This window comes from Sinocyclocheilus rhinocerous, unplaced genomic scaffold, assembly GCF_001515625.1.
Source record: "Sinocyclocheilus rhinocerous isolate Xijiao unplaced genomic scaffold, SAMN03320098_v1.1 scaffold110, whole genome shotgun sequence".
NCBI classification, from domain to species: domain Eukaryota; kingdom Metazoa; phylum Chordata; class Actinopteri; order Cypriniformes; family Cyprinidae; genus Sinocyclocheilus; species Sinocyclocheilus rhinocerous.
This window is the reverse complement of record NW_015639867.1, coordinates 151842-169566: the sequence shown is the minus strand read 5'-3', so window position 1 is coordinate 169566 and position 17725 is coordinate 151842.

Sequence of the window (17725 nt, the reverse complement as noted above, 5' to 3'; positions counted from 1 at the left end):
GACGGCAAAAATGCTTCTGTATGCTTTTCATATTTATATTATTTAATATAGTTAACTTAATCTATATCACACAAAGAGTATCGTTTTTCTGCAGATATCAGCATGATAAAACATTTAATAATCATTTTATACAAGTTCAGTAAAGCAATAAGTGACTTACATTTTAGAGGTAATATTGCTTGTTTTTGCTCAATTTTGCTAACGAAAATAGTTCCAAACAAAGATCACAGAACTGTTTTGTGTCTGTAAGCAATGGACAGTGTTTATTTATTGAATGAATCAGCTTTTTGAACTAATCGGTTGAATAAATGATTCAGTGATTCACTCATTAACACAGTCAAATGCTTTGTTTTTGAATGAATCAGTCGTTTGAATGAATCGGTTGAATCTCAATGACTCACTCATTAACAGTCACTTTGCTGTCACCTACTGACGGTTTTAATTTCACATTTCGACTAGGCCTATTTTTTTCATGTTTTAAATGATTTCAAATATCAGTATTCCAATGTTTTATGTTAAAAACAAAACATTAGGCCTATTTATGCATCTGTAACTGCAGGTTAAATGCATCCATGTCCCCTCTGAGATACATTCAGTTGTGTAAATACATCTAAATATCACTTCAGATGCAGATTCCAGAAATGTTTTCTTATGTTGGAATGAAAGACACTATAAGTACCGGATGAAGTGCTTCTTATTCTTACCCAAAAATACAAAATGGATGAAAGCGTTAAAACTGAACACAATCTTGCTACTCAAGCTGTGTATGAACATTTATTTATTTGCTTCTTTTCCATTTTGCATTTACTTGTACTTTTACATTCAATACTTAAGTACGTTTAAGATTAAAAAAAAATACGTTTCGTACTTAAGTACAACAAATATCACATACTTTAAGACTTTTACTCAAGTAATATTCTAAACGGTGACTTCAACTTCTACCAAAGTCATTTTCTGGTAAGATGTACTTTTACTTGAGTATGGCTTTAAGGTACTTTATACACCACTGCAAGTAAATGATGATTGCACCCCTGTACCTGGCCTTCAGCCTAAAACAGAGATCACACTTTCGTCAGTGCTTTAGCACCCGGCCATCATCACTAAGGGACACCTGGCGTGATCCAAACCACGGCAAGCACCTGTGCCCATGGCATAATGTCAAAGACTTAGAGCTGCAGAATGTGAGTGCACCACTGCATTGGCACTTTAACTTTCCAAAACTTATATGAACCGTGAAGTATTTGACACATAAATACTCTGTCATATGTCCAACTTGTTTTTTGAAATTTTGGCCATGTTTAGCATGAGAATCCAACTCTTTAACAGTGTAAATGAGTAAGAATGCATGAAATAGCATTAGAACCTCCCCTTTAAAAAAGTATGTTGTATATAGTATGAATATGGGTACTCAATCCACCATGTTGTTGCTGTCACATGACCCACCAGTGTCAGCTGCGTTGCTTCACTGCCATTCACAACTCTTCTCCCGTGGCTTCATGGGATAGTAAAGTGGCGAATGTGCACTCCAGAATCTCGGCGTAAGTAGTAAGTTGTCTGGGAACTTTTCACCCACTGGTTTTGAATACTATGAATTTTGACATGCTGCTCTTTTCACATACTATGTGTTTCGCATACTATGTAGTATGGAAGTAGCCATATTTGGACACAGCAAATGTGTTCTAAAATTGTCTCAAAATATCAAGTTTGATGTCCACTGATTGGATGGAATCATAGTCTGAGCCTGTCATGCAGTTTTCTGGGAAATCTGTCTACTCTGACTGCTCAAAACCTGCAGACTGGCTCTAAATTTTGGGGTCCAGCATTGACTCATCTAGACTGCAGATTGAGGCAAAAAAAACTGTGCATAAGTTGTGTAGTTCGTTCTAGTCTTTAGCCGAGTCCCTTTATCCAAAGTGCGATGGCTGTGTTGCACTATACTGGATAATACTGCACTATACGTTTAAGCAATATTACACTCGCAATCATGCTGTTGTATTGAATAACAGCAGGGTCATTCCGTGTCAAATCAACCAAATTTCAAACAATTCCCCGGCTCAAATTTTTTATTTTGCTGATATTTTTTTTTTCTGAAGAAAGACAGACATGTATAGTGATGAAAGCCAAAATATGAAATGTCATGGATGAATATTGATCATGGATGAATATTGACTGAGTAATCCACTATTTTGTAGAGGGGGCTCAAAATGGCAATTTCCATTTGAGATTCAGAGCCACATTACAAGGGGGTAAAAATGACTTCAGAAAGATGGCAGCATCATAATTTTATTTTACACAGAGATTGGTAGGTCTGTTAGTACAATCTGTTTACTTTAGCCATTTTTGTTGCATTATGTGTCTATGGTGACCATTCAAAAATGGGGAAACAGCACTTTTCAAGTTTTTTCTCCAAAGTTTGCAGGCCTGTAACTCAAGAAGTATTAAAGAAGATCTTAATGCTCTTTTAGATATTGAGTCTTAACAAACTTTCCTTTTGGAATCTTCATTTTTAAGGCCCTATATGGTTCGGTTCCAGAGATATTGGAATTTCAACATGGCTCCAAGAGTAAATTGTTAAAATGTACATATTTTCAGTGGTCAAAAAACAAATGTGGGTCAGTTTGCAAAAATATGATTCTTCTTTTCTTAGAGGAATGTCTAAAGAACAAATAATGTTGAAACTAGAGATGTATCTCGTTTCCTTCTGTCAAAGCAACTGCATTGAACATACCTGTCTGAGTGCCATAAATATGCTTTTTCCAAAGTTTGTATGCCTATAACTCAAGAAGTATTAAATATATCGTAATATGATTTTATATTCTAGTTCTAGATTGTATATTCTAGTTCATTTTCAAAGCCCTATATTGTTCAGTCCCAGAGATATGGGGATCTGAATGAGGCTCCATTTTCAGATTGTTGAATATTACCTATTTTTAGTGGCTGAAAAGCAAATGTTGGTCATTTTGTATACAGCTGATACTTATTGTATTTAAATCTGAATGTCTGAAGAATAAGTAATGTTGAATATAGGAATGCATCTTGTTTTCCTTTATCAAAACAATATGCACAGAACATACCTGTCGGAGTGCTAAAAATGCACTGAAATGGTCAAGTTGAGGGACATTACCTTTCTCTCAGTAGTCTATTCATAAGATTCTATATTTGAATCAGTTTCAGGGATATTTGGAAGAAGGGATTTTGTTCATTTTAACAGCTTCTGAAGCTACCAAGAGTTCAAACACACAGTATTGTAACATGTTTGAATGAAATTCCACACCTCATAGGGAAAAGTGCTTGCTTTAACCACACATTGCATTCATAAGTTCACTCTATTCTTCTCCCAGTTCACCGGCCACTTACTTACATGCATTTCGATTGATGAATTTACGTGCTGTAAATCCGACTGACAGGACTCTCTGAACTGCAGTGCGAACAAACATGGCGGCACCCATCTCACTTTTTAGATCATGATCAAGATCATTTAGAAAAGTTTTTAAACGACAAACACTCATTTACACATATTTGTGAATCGGAATATCAGATTGTTCATGACATGGTAAGCAAGTTTGTGAATATTTTGAATAAACAAGGAAAAACAAAATAAAAGTGATCTATCTGTCATACAGTGTTATTGTGGCCGTCACGTGACAAGCATGACGCGTCGCCATGGAAACAGTAAGGGGAAACGTTCTAAAATAACGGTGGCCTTAAAAAAAACTCACACTGGGAGGGACAGGTAGAATATTTAAAACTCACCAGTGAAAGGGTTAATTAATAGAATTTATTTTTCTTTTTTATTGTTTAATAATGTGAGGCATAGTGCTAAAGGGCATATTTGGTAGAATCACTGATAATACCTCAAACATTTAAGGTCTCTCACACTTGAAATAATTAACACTTGTTAATTCTAAACCCCAGGTAAAAGGGATCCTGAGTAATATTATTTTACATTTCACACTGTTCATACTTTACCTAGAGTTATCAATTAATCCTGGTCATTCATAATCTGATGTGTCAAACTATACATTCCTAAACCCTGGGTTACTGTTATTATTTGCATTGACAACAGTGATAACTAGGTAAACACAAAACCACATTTGGTGTGAAAATGGGCAGGATACAACAATTTGGACATGGAGCTACACCAAGATGTAGGAGTAAAACATACAGGGCCATAAATCCCCATAAATCCCCCCCCCCCTAAATTATTAGGAACCAAAATCTAAAATCATATTAAGATAACTTTAATACATATTGTTACAGGCACACAAACTTTAGAAAAATACTATTTATTTATATTTATAATATATTTATGGCACTCAAAAAGGTATGTCCTATACAATTGTTTTGATAGAGGGAAACAAGATGCATTTTTAGTTTCAACATTACTTATTCTTCAGACATTCAGCTTTAAATACACTAAGTATCAGCTGTATGCAAAGTGACCAGCATTTGCTTTTCAGCCACTAAAATAGGTAATATTCAACAATCTGAAAATGAAGCCTCATTGAGATCCCCATATCTCTGGGACTGAACAATGTAGGGCCCTTAAGTTTATTAACAACTAGAATCTAAAATCATATCGTGATAACTTTAATATTTATTAAGTTATAGGCATGCAAACTTTGTAAAAATAATATTTATGGCACTCAGGCAGGTTTGTTCAATGCAGTTGTTTTGACGGAAGGAAACGAGATACATCTCTAGTTTCAACATTATTTGTTCTTCAGACATTCCTCTTTAAAAGAAAAAAGTATCATATTTTTGCAAATTGACCCACATTTGGTTTTGACCACTGAAAGTATGTACATTTTAACAATTTACTCCTGAAGCCATATTAAAATTCCAATATCTCTGGAGCCGAACCATATAGGGCCTTAAAAATGAAGATGCCAAAAAGGAAAGTTTAATAAGACCCAATATTTAAAAGGGCATTAAGATATATTTTTATACTTCTTGAGTTACGGGCCTGCAAACTTTGGAGAAAAAAACTTTTTGAATGGTCACCATTGACACATAATGCAACAAAGATTGCTAAATTGAACAGATTTTACTAACAGATCTACCAATCTCTGTGTAAAAATAGCATTATGATGCTGCCATCTTTCTGAAGGCATTTTTACCCCCTTGTAATTTGGCTCTGAATCTTAGGTGACAATTGCCATTTTGAGCCCCCTCTACAAAATAGTGGATTACTCAGTCAATATTCATACATGACATTTAATATTTTGGCTTTTATTACTATACATGTCTGTCTTTCTCCAGAAAAAAAATATTAGCAAAATCAAAAATTTGAGCCGGGGACCTCTGGTTGAGTTGACACGGAATGACCCAGCATGCTGTGATTCGGCCACAGGAAATACAAGTGTGATTATTACATGTATACAACAGTTATTTAGAACAACTATTTGGTGTTGACCTTTGACCTTTCAAGGTGTGTCACTGGCACATTTGTATGAGGTGCCCTGGCATGAATACTACATTGCTTAAAATATTTTAAACAGTAGGGCATTAGCATCGTCCTGCCCTCTCGTGCCCTTGGCTTTCCCAGAGGCCCTGCTCTAGCAGCTGTAATTTGAGATGCATTACATGTTTGGTTATGGAAGAACAGTTTTATACTCTTGACAGTTTTATATGAATTGTCCTCAGGCATTTCATAAGTGAGCTGAGTGGGTGGCAAGTCTTAACTGTCAACAGTCTGTATCAGGACTGCACGCTTCAGAAGGAGCACTTATCTTTTATTAATATCACTTCATTAAAAGTTTTGCTGTTCTGCTTTTTTCTGCTTCATTCCTTATTTTCCTTCTAAAAAGACATTGTTAATTAATCAACAGAAAAACAAAAACACCATGAGCCAAATGGGAAAAAGTCAGATGGCAAGGTTCAGTGCTCTAAGACTGTTGCAACAGCTAATGTGAGACAATTAATGCATGCAGCAAACAGCAGGCACTGAACACACCCCAATGTGCTAATTGTAACTCCAGCTGAGGGGCCTTGTGGGTGCGATTGAGTGGGACCTTTTCAGTATTGTCATCCTCCTTCAACCTAGCTTGACCGCCCCCTCTCAATGCCAGTCTGTCCCCTTTCCAATTATCAAACTTTATTAAGACATTTGTTTTCCAGAGATGGCCTTTGCACTTTTTGTTAAGTTCTGAAGGGTAGGATGTTATTTTGTATTTGGTTAATTGAATCCAGCTTATGTTAGTGATTAGAATGTCCTCTTGTAGTGAAATGATTCATGCCTCTATAAAATGTGTTATCTGCCCCTTTGTGACAGAACAAAGTAAACAGAACAGAAGTGAAGTGCTGAACTATTTCTGTTTATATGTATAATTGTAAAACATTATAATTTTAATTATAATGTGTTCACTTTGTCATTTGAACTGTTAGTCATAAGAAAAGCAAGTTCATGTCAGTGGTTCATAACTGGTTTTGATTCAGGACATAGTGGTGACCCCTGACCTGACACTACCAAAATGTTTTGTAGGGTTGAAAAAGACAAGTAAACTGTCAGTAATAAAATAAGAACAAAATGCAAGCAATAGCACAAATAAATACTAGTATTGTCAAAAGTACTAGTATCGTTACCAAGTCAGTACTTAATTAAAGGGATAGTTCACCCAAAAATGAAAAAAAGAAATAATCATTTACTCACGCTTGTGTTGTTCTAATGCTGTATGTCTTTTTTTTTTTGGAACACAAAAGGAGATTTATTTTAATGTCAGTGCTTGACGATCAGCATAAAGCTTTAAAAAAAAAAAATGCAAAAAAAAAAAGTATTACAGATTTTTCCCATGCAACACGTGCAACCCTCTACAGTGTGAGTAAATCACTCGCATATGCGACTAAATCTTCACTCTGGGCGATTAAATTATGTCTAATATTAGCTAATGGCTAATAAATTCTTAGATTTTACTAGCCAGTGTGTGAGTTGGAGGCTAAGTATAAATTTATCACAGATATATTTTCACTCGCTGAACACTCAGACTGAACGCTTCAGAGTTTCACACTCCATCAAGCGATTTGTGCTATTTTTTAGTTTATCTGAATGGATGCGCAGCGTACCTGTATTTGACGTACCATAATCTCTAGTGTGAAGGCGTATGACTCGCCGTCGCTTTGTCTCACACACACGTAATGAAAGAGAGCGCAAGAGAGTCTTACATAACATAAATAGCAGAGCAAGTGAGCTATCGTGTCATTGATGCGAAAGCAGTTCAGTTCATAGCGTGCGTGTAAATTGTGAGATTTGTGAGAGAAAATCGCCAAATGGCTAATAAAAAGTTGTACCGTGAGGAGGTTGCAAATGTTATTCACTGATTCTGACTCTGAAGGGGAATATTGGCCTTTTGGAAATGACGATCGGTCGTCTAATAATCACGCTTCTCCCGGTACATCTTTGCAGCGAAATGGTGCCGCCGTGCAAGGCGAGAGCGTTCACGAAGCACAAACCAAGTGATCAACTATTCAATATCTACTATTTTCTGAATATTATGAAATTCAAGATGGCCGCCCCTGATGACATCATAATATGCAAATTAGACGAGTATATTTACATCCCACATAAACATTGCCCAACATTTTTCTAATTTACATTAGATCTCTATCTTTAAGCCCTTTCAAGCCACAAGCTTTTGAAATCTTGATGTCAAAATCCAGCATTTTTCCAAAAATCCCTGCCGCCTAAAGGGTCAACTGTACTTTCAGATATTTAAAAAGCTGTGCCATTTTACAAACATAAGTTATTATATATAAATATAAAATGGTATATTAAAGGGGTTGTTGATTGCGATTTCACTTTTTTAATATTAGTTAGTGTGTAATGTTGCTGTTTGAGTATAAACAATATCTGCAAAGTTACGACACTGAAAGTTCAGTGCAAACGGAGATATATTTTAAAATTCTGGCAGTTTAATGCCTACAAAAACGGTTCGTAGGGACTACAACGAGTTACTTCCCGGGTTCGTGACATCATAAACCCAGAAATGTACATAAACCCCACCCCCGGGAACATGCAACAAAGGGGGCGAGGCCATGTTGGACTGCTTTAGAGAAGAGGAATAGTTGTTGCCATGCCGTCAAAACAAGGGTGCACGAAAACATCTATTCATATATGAATCGCAATTCTGTCTTCTAGCAATTCTAATGGATTCACAAGTTTCAAAATCAATGTTGTAAAGCAGTGGTTCGTAATCCTGTCCCCTAGCGCCCCCCTGCTCTGCACACGTTCTGCTCTGCATCTCTTTCTCTCTCTCTCTCTCTCTCTCTTGATCATCATCTCGTCAGCTCCAATAAACTTCCAAATTCCAATTATACACTTTATGTGTATAGACAGACAGATATTTTTCACATAGCTATGAGAAGCATTAAACATGGACGCATGTGCGGTTGCCGTGCTGTATTAAAGCTTTAATCAAGATAAAACTGTATATTAAAAACTAACATAAGCAGTAGCATTTACAAATAACAGCGTATCTAAAAGTATGATACAAAAACAAACAAAAAACATACCATTAAGAGCCATGTGCTTGCACAGGTTCTACGCGATCCTCTTTATTAATATCCCCTGTGTCTCAATCGGGCTCAAATTGATAAGCAATATTGACGATGTCATTGTTTACAATACAACCGGAGCACATGCCGCTGAGGTGAGGGGCGTGACGATTAGACGCTCACTGGCAGTTTAGCCAATCACAACACACTGAGCCAGCAAACCAATCTGAGGCCATTGCGTATTTCTGAGGGAGGGGCTTCATAAAAACAGGAACTCATCGGAGCGTTCAAATGAGAAGGGACAGAGCGGTGTAGAATAAAGGTAAGTTATGTGAAAAACAATGCGTTTAAAAAAAAAAAACTAACCATTAACACATGTTAGACTGCACCCCATAAACACAATCAAGCCTAGAAAAAAAAAACAGTCAACCACCCCTTTAATATCAAATATTTAATATTAGTCTGGCGAATAAACTAAAACATTTACTAGCCAATGATGATTCTTTTGCCAAAGTGTCTGTAGATGGTTGACATGCTGCATATATATATTCATATACACGCGTTCACGAGAGAGTGGCGTTCTATCGTGGGACGTAGGACATAGGACGTAGGTGTAACGTAAGCTCCGATGAGAAGTGACGAACGCGGAAGTGCAGAGGAGAGAGCAAAACAAAACACTGGTCACAAATTAGAGATACAAAATTAGGATTTGTAAAGGAAAATGTCAGAGAATTTAGATATAAGCCACGAGGAGACTGGTTTTCCTTTGCTGTAAACAAAACTTGGTTCTCTCGAAACTAGAATATTCTCACCGGAGCTTACGCTGCGCCTTCATCCTACTCTGGAACACCATTCTGTAGTGGACCTGCATATGGCAGTTAACATAAGATATAGATTACGGTTTATAAAGTTTTAAATATAGATATTTTTTTACATAAATGCAACAGAGGCCCGGAATTGTGTGAAGTACTTTTTATGATGGATGCATGTACTTTTATAGGCTTCAAAATCTCGATCACAATTCACTGAAGTTATAAAGCTCGGAAGAGCCAGGACATTTTTAAATATAACTCTGATTGTATCCGTCTGAAAGAAGAAAGTGATATACACCTAGGATGGCTTGAGGGTGAGTAAATCATGGGGTAATTTTCATTTTTGGGTGAACTATCCTTCAATACATAGTCGACTGTGTTTACGTGAATATTTGCTAAGAGGCTTGCAAGCTTTTTGAGAGGCAGCTTCATGTGCACGCTTTGGATGTGAGTGCAGTGCACAGAAACCATCTCTGCAATTAATAAATTCCATCAACTGTCCCAAACATATTTCATGCTGAAATGCTTGCAGAAATTCTGCATTATAATCGTGGTACTTATAGAAAAAATTATGCAATATCCAATGCCGAAATTCATAAGTAAAGAAAAATTTCCTTAACATCACTTTTTTTTTTTTTTGGTTAAATTGCTTTGAACTTCAAAAGCCAATAACTTGCAAAATTAATAACATAACTGTATGCATAAACAACAGTAAACATTAGTGTTATGTACCAGACTAGCCTAATACATAAAGCCAAATCCTTGAACTCATGGCCTTAGCAGTGGACACTAGCAAATGATATGGGTAGTATTTTCTGTTCCATCCAAGTTGAGAAGCCAGTTTATTTTGTTATCTATGCACAATTATATTATCAGTTGCATTTTATTATCGGCATATAGCATTGTTTTGTTTTTTCTATCCACCTGCTGTCCTGCGCCCTATCAGAACAGACCTGTGACCCAGTTGAGAACCACAGGTATACATCTGTCTTTTCTGTTTTTAAGAAAAGAAAAAAAAAAATCAAAGACATCCAGTTTAAAATGTCTCGTCACAGCCCGAAGATCATATTTTAAACTATTTAAAACCTTGTTTCGAAATTGCAGTCAGCTCTGCCATCAAAGCCAAGCATCAGGCTGCAGTCTGAGCCTCCCTGCCTCGCCTCAGTATCTCTAAGCTCTCGGCGAGGCACTTCCTTTAATGTCTCACAGTGTTAAATGGAGAAGTGTAAGACTACAGGCAGAAGGAGCATAAGCCATTGCCTGCAGCCATGGAGCTCCCAGGTATTGAAGTGCAGTTGGGGAGCGGGTGGGGAAAAAAAATGTCAAATGCTCATCTGAGACCCATCATTAAGGACTTTCTCTGACTGGAGATGAGGAAAGTGGATGGGTAGCACAAAAGAAGAGACAGCAGTAATTGACTACTTCCGCTGCAGTGGGACTAATTCACAATGAAGCACACAGCACCTTTTTATTATTATTATTTTTTTTACCTTTATTTAACCAGGAAGAAAAACTAATTGAGATTAAAAATAAGGTAAAAGAAAGAGATTAATCTATTAAAATACCAAGATATCTGTACACCTAGTCATGTAGAGGAGACCTGAGTGATTTTCTAAATAATGGGAGTTTAAAAGCTGGTGCTGTTATCCAGGTGACTGAGGATAGCGAGTGTACAGAGAGTTGGATTTGTCAAATGTGGCAGACATGCATCACCAAAAGCGGATTTGGACTGGCTTCTTATTATCAGTGGTTGGGCAAAAGTGTAATGCAATCTTGTGCATGTTGTGGCTGTAATATCATAAGCCCAGTTTTTAACCAGCTAAGGTGAAGCTGAACCTCCAGTTCCCATCTTTTCATTCCTTGTTGGCTCACTGCAGTGACCTTGGTGTAGCTAGAATTAATTTGCCATGCTCTATTTTCACATGTGAAGATGGCCATCATGGCAAATAATCTCTTTTCATATTTGATTGCAGTATCCACTTCCCCAAGGCCACTCTGTACTGGGTTAATTGAATTTCAGAGAGTGTCCTCAGTTGGTCATCAAAGATTGAAGTGCATGTAATCATCATTTCGGCAAGCACTGCTCTTGTGTGCTTTGTCAAATGAATAGTGACACCACCTTTTAATATATATATGCAATTGTGATTCAGTCGAGAACATATGCCAGAGGGTCTGTGCGTTTGTAGTAGAGATATTTTTTTCCCCCTCTAAAGGACATTTTTTGTTTTGCATTAGTACTAAGAGCACAGTTGAGTGGGGAAGAGCCTAAAGTAAACATAAGATGAAAATTGACACTATTAACGTTTTAAATGCACCTTGCCATCACTTGGCCACTTCATGTGTTTGATTGGATACCTATCAGATTACAAAAAGACCATGTGTAAATGGCCTTTGAAATGCATTCAAGACAGATTGCAATTGGAACACACATTGACACTTCAGGAGGTGGTTTGAGATGCATTCTAGACGCAAATGGACAAGTGAAAATTAATCTGATTATTGTAGCCACATATGTAACGTTTACTCCTCCCAAAATGGCAAAGAAAAAAAAAGTGAAAACATGTTATACCACAAAGCTACTGCAACATGCATTTCCACACGTTTGGCATCACGTCTTTAGTCTGCGACATCTTTGCATGTTCAAAACAGTCATCTTCGTTAAAAGTAATGAATGCTAAATTATTTCACTAGTGCTGATGACACTCTCTCAACAGCTGCAGTCTTTAAATCAGCTGATGATAAATAAAATGACACACATATCTGTTGCTTTCAGTGACATGATCTCCACTGAAATTGCATATAGCACTGGATTTGAAGATCTGATTTATAATACTTTTGTAGAGGCACATTTATTTAAGTGTAAATGGAACAGTTATAACCAATCAGATAGCTATCTGATTTGAGAAAACGCATGAAGTGACAAGTGTAAATACTTCCTCAGGCAGTGTGGTCTATTGAATTATGTAGGCACTGTTTGGTCACACTCAGTTCTGGTACGCAATGCCAGAACTTTTCTGCACTTTTCTGTCCCCCTTTTTTTTGGTATTGAATATCCTATTTCACTCAGAAAAATGTCACATTACATCACAGACTCTTTTACAATTTGTCACACTGAATCTCTTTATATTTCTCTATCATCTCTGTACTCACACACACACACACACACACACACACAAAAGCTATGTTGTATCTTGCTGTTTTATTCAAAGCCACTGTTTTTTGTTGTTGTTGTTGTTGTTGTTTTGTTTGGATGGCATGTCAAGTTTAAAACAGTTTAACTTTTCAAAACACATTGAGACACTTGTGTCAAATTCAGGGAATTTATAAAATCCATGTTTTTTTTTTCATTATTTCAGAGTCTGTTTTCACGTTGTGCTTTTGATTACCAGACGTTGAAATACAGATGTTCCCTTTAAGCTAATGCTATGGTGTGACATGAATCACCAAAATCGTCTCGGTTACGTATGGTAACCCTCGTTCCCTGAAGGAGGGAACGGAATGCCAATGTGCATTGGCTCGTTTAGTTTACACTCGAAGTAGATTGGTCTATCGAAGCGATATCCCAATTCGTCGGTCACGACGTGACTCGTAGTGACTGACTGAAAGGGAACCAGAAATACGTCTCTGAGAATAAACACGAGTACTGTTATGATTTCTCTTTCGCCTCAGGCCACAATTCCTCAGCACTGAGGGCTTTGCTAAAGATAGTATACACTTGTTGGTGTTACCTTCCACACATTTGCAATACTTTAAGTACTAAATAGAAAATAACTTGAAGTGGAAAGCTGAAATCATTTATGAATCATCTGGTAGTCATACATCTTCCTAAGCATTAACTACATTGGTCTCCACACACTACAAATTAATTGTACACCATAATTTCTCAAATTGCGAATGAGAGTATATTCTTGGGTTAATAATATTCCTCCCTCTAAGTTCTCAACATGCCTGTGTTGAGAAGGAATAGATAAATTCAGGATTGGAATAAATGTCTTATGTCTGGCGTAATACACAAGCTGAGGATTTCATTATGGCAAACCCCTCATGGGATTCTCCAGTCCAGGCTTAACAAGCCTCTCATTCTCAACATTTAACCCAGCCATGTATAATGCATTAGAACAGACCATGAGCCTCCTGCTTTTTTGACTAATGGGCTTCTAGCTTTATTATTATTTATTTTTTTATATATATCTGTATAGTTTTTAATTTAAGCTAGAAAGCTATTAATTTTATTTTTGCTTCATGCCTGGAAAAATAACTAATACAGTACACAGGGTGCTTAATAACAGTATTACTTCTGTTTAGGAATGAGAGCAGAAACTAATCCAATAAAGAACTGATACTATATTATTATCTCAAAACATGAAGACAGTGGACCACACAGTTACGCAAGTTAACAACTAATAACATTTCATATAGTTTCAATAGCACTGGTATTTGAAAGTAATAACTGACACCTGGCCGGATCTTGTCAAGTGCTATTTTCCTCAAAGAGGCTTTACATAAACTTCTGACTTCCACTTGAATCACAATTGCATATTGTGTTTTGTCTGCATCAAGTGGCTGATGTTGAACACTAGCATCCAGGGCCTCCTTTGAAAAGTTTGCTCACTCGAGAGGTGAATTGCAGACCCACCACATCCTCCTCCATCTCTACTCAGCTTGTTTCAGTCAAGGATGGACAGAATTCAATACCTCCACTAGACCAAGGACTCACCGTTCTCTGTACTCAAGCATTGTAGATTTTTTGAGCCAACTAAAGCTGCTATTCAAAGCAGTGGAGTTACATTTTTTGACCGATTGATTGGCACCTTACAGCTCCCACTTCAAACCATTTTTTTTGTTTGTTGTGTGTGAGAGGTGAGGCACAGTATTATATTTGCACTGTATAGAGCACCTGATATTTATCTTATATATCTATAGTATCAGTACAGCATTTTAAAAACAGACAGGTATTCAAACTATAATATGTAGTGCATACACAGACTGCAAATAAATGATTATTAGTAATACAGTACGCATAAATGGTGTTTGTTTACATCGAATGTTGAAATTGCATATGTGAAAGGAAAGAAAAAAAAGGTTTCCAGTATATATCTAAATTTTGTAATACCTGTGGATATTGGTTGTGAAACAGTTAGACATTATGAGCTTTATTGATTACAAACTGGTTGTCCACTCTAGAAATTTCAACATTTCTGTTCATTGTAGCGAGAGACGCAAATGGAACAATATCAAGATATTTCACAACCACAGGCTCGCCGTTAGGGCAGAAATGTGTGCAATGAATAAAAAGTAGCTCCTCACACTAGGAAGCTAGTCTTTGCAGTCTTGCATGATTTAAGTAATGGGATTCGATTTCATCCTATCTTTTGGGATGAATGTTGTTGTTGATCTGTGCAGTCATCTCTTGTTAGTACGTGTCTGATTATTTTTCAGTGTGAAAATGATTGTAAATGTATGCACTTCATTCTCAAATGGAACCGAATATCAAGCAATATATTGTGAATGTTTGTGTATCTCAAGCCATTTAGCAAAACACATTTAGTTCCACAAACGATGTTATAATCCTCTTAGGATTGTGAAATGTTTATTATTAGCTAAATGTTCATAATATTTTCAGAGAGCTTTGCTTAAGGCCCTTTGTTATCATACACTTAATTATTATTTTGTCATTTGCTCCCCTCAATGTGTAATGCTTTTAGGCTTTAGTGATAGTTTTATTTATTATCCTTTTTTTTATTCAAATATAATTTTTATCTACATTTTAACTGCACATTATGAACAACCAGTCAGTAATGATGATTATAAATAATCATTTGCAGTTGAGATGCAGTCAGATTTATTCAGTTACCAATGTAAAATATTCATTAAATTCAGTAAGTAAAATAATTATCTGATTTTAACTGATGACCTGTGATTTCATGTGTCTTTCTAAGTGATTAATTAAGCTCTTGTCGCACTATGTGTTTGTTTTTGAGTGCAGCCAGTGAAGCGAGGACAATAGTAAGTCGGTTCTATTTCACAAAACATGGTCTTTTTATCTCAGTGTAATAAATTCAAACTGCAAGCTCGTGATTTGGGTAAAATATTATTTATTTTGGTAGATTCAGCAGTGGCATGCCAGAATAGCGATACATGAATGAGAGCTAGAGTGTTATACAGGCAGAATAACAGTATTACAGTGTGGTGGCACATTTTCTGGTATGAAAACAGATGCATGTAATTAATGAGCTACAGTCTGATTTGCCACACAGTAACAGTGACAGACTGGCAGTTCTCTATCCTACTCACCAGCGCAGCTTGGTTTCTCTAACTGCCACTGGCAGCTGTAAATCATACAGTCTCATACAGGTACTCACACAAACGCACCTTCATCTTAAGCAGTTGATGCTGAGCAATCCAATTAACATGCATAATGCACCTGAAGAAAAAAAGAATGAGCGCGAGAGAGAAAAGAAAACCTGCTCTGCAGATAAGCCCACAACGATCATTTATTTATAGGGGCTTGTTTACACAAATGGAGGATGCGCTCAGTCTTAGCCAGGTTTGGTTGATTCATTGCCTCGACCTCTCCGGTTCAGGTGAGGGTGAGCAGCGCATTAGCCTGCTAGTCATGAGGATATTATTGCACCTGTGGCTGCACAGTTTCATTTTATGCACCCGTGGGCAATTTGTGCCCCCTCCCAACACCTTCTTTGTGTTCATCACATTTATGCTGCTGTTTTCCCTCTATGCAAGCAGGTCATTGTAAATGAGGATTGCACTAGTCGCGTCCCACAGCTCTCGGCTACGGCGAGGGAAGAGAACACATGCTGCCTGTCATTTGCTCCCCTCAATGTTCATACCTAATCTATTAATTACAATCTCCATTAGCATTTTAATGAGAATAGGGCCAATAATTAAATCAGTCTATTTAAAGCTATAATTGAATGACCCCTGGCTCTGCTTTGATGGCTAAAAGTAAGTAGTGTCATGGCTGTGGTTGAGAACGAGAGAAAGAGAAATGGAAAACTTGGAAAGAAAACAACAAAGCTTGCCATTTTGATGACTGAAACCGAATTCAGAGGTCACTATTTATTTTACAGTTCTCTGATGGCCACAGTTAAGGAGTGTGATTACAGGAGACTCGTAATTATAAGATCACAGCTGAATATGGAGGCTGAAGTAATTAATGGCTATAACCTATAGTATGTGCTACAAATGCTTTCCACATTTTTGTTTAATATAATAGCTAGCTGCTTGAAGCTTGATCCTGGTGGGAGGCTGTCTAACTTGCATTCATTTTTCTTAAAGAATATCTGCACAGTACCGCTCCAGTACCTGTGCAATGGAGCCTCACTGACTGCACTCGTAACTGTTGCTCTGTGAGCATCGCTGATCTCAACCCTGCAGCTCACAGGCGGCCAGGGAGGCACGTGAGGCCATAATGAGAAAAGACAAGCTCTCCCTCTAATAGCTTTTTCTCAAACATAAATAAATAAATAAATAAATAAATAAATAAATAAATAAATAATAAATAATAAATAAATTCCATTAAACTTAAAGTGAATTCAAATACTGGCCATGCAATTCTAACAAGTGTCATAATTCCAGTATAGGAATTATGGAATTAACCTTTCTGTTAATTCCTTAACCAAGTTCTACAGTGATTTTCCCAGGTGGTGTTTTTTTTTCTCTCCTTTTTTTATTTTATTTGTTTTATTTTCCCCCAGGGAGGCACGTGAGGCCATAATGAGAAAAGACAAGCTCTCCCTCTAATAGCTTTTTCTCAAACAAAAAAATGACTCTGACCTCCACTGCTCCTCGGCTGATGGGAGACTGTCCACTCTCAGCCGAGTATGCAGGCATAAGGGCTGACCCGGGACCAGAGACTCAGGGCCAGCCCGGGGCGGCAATGATAGCCAGGTTAGTGCTCTCCACTGGCCGTTAATGGCAGCGCAGTGTAAACAGCATTATGAGAGTGGGACGGGATGATGGGGTTATGCTCTATCGCAACTTGGCCATATGAACATACAGCGAGTGAATGTGCCTCTAAGGGGGCTCTGATTAAAACAGCCTTTACTTTTTTCACTGTTTCTGTCTCTTCAGTAAATTTACATTTAACAATGATACAGTGTTTACTGTATCTGTTTTTGTGCTGTGGATTCTTATGTATCATGTTTTTATGTGTACTTAAACACATACACTGAGAGAAAAAGGCGCAAAACTGTCACTGCGGTATTTTTAAAGTACTAATATGTATCTTTAAGTAATGACTTTAGCTTTTGTACCTTAGGGTACATTGTACCTTTCTTTCTGAGAGTAATTTACAGACAGGTAAATTGCAGACTTGTGTATTTTGTTAATAGTTTTTAAGGTTTAATGTATAAATGTATATATATATATATATATATATATATATATATATTTTTTTTTTTTTT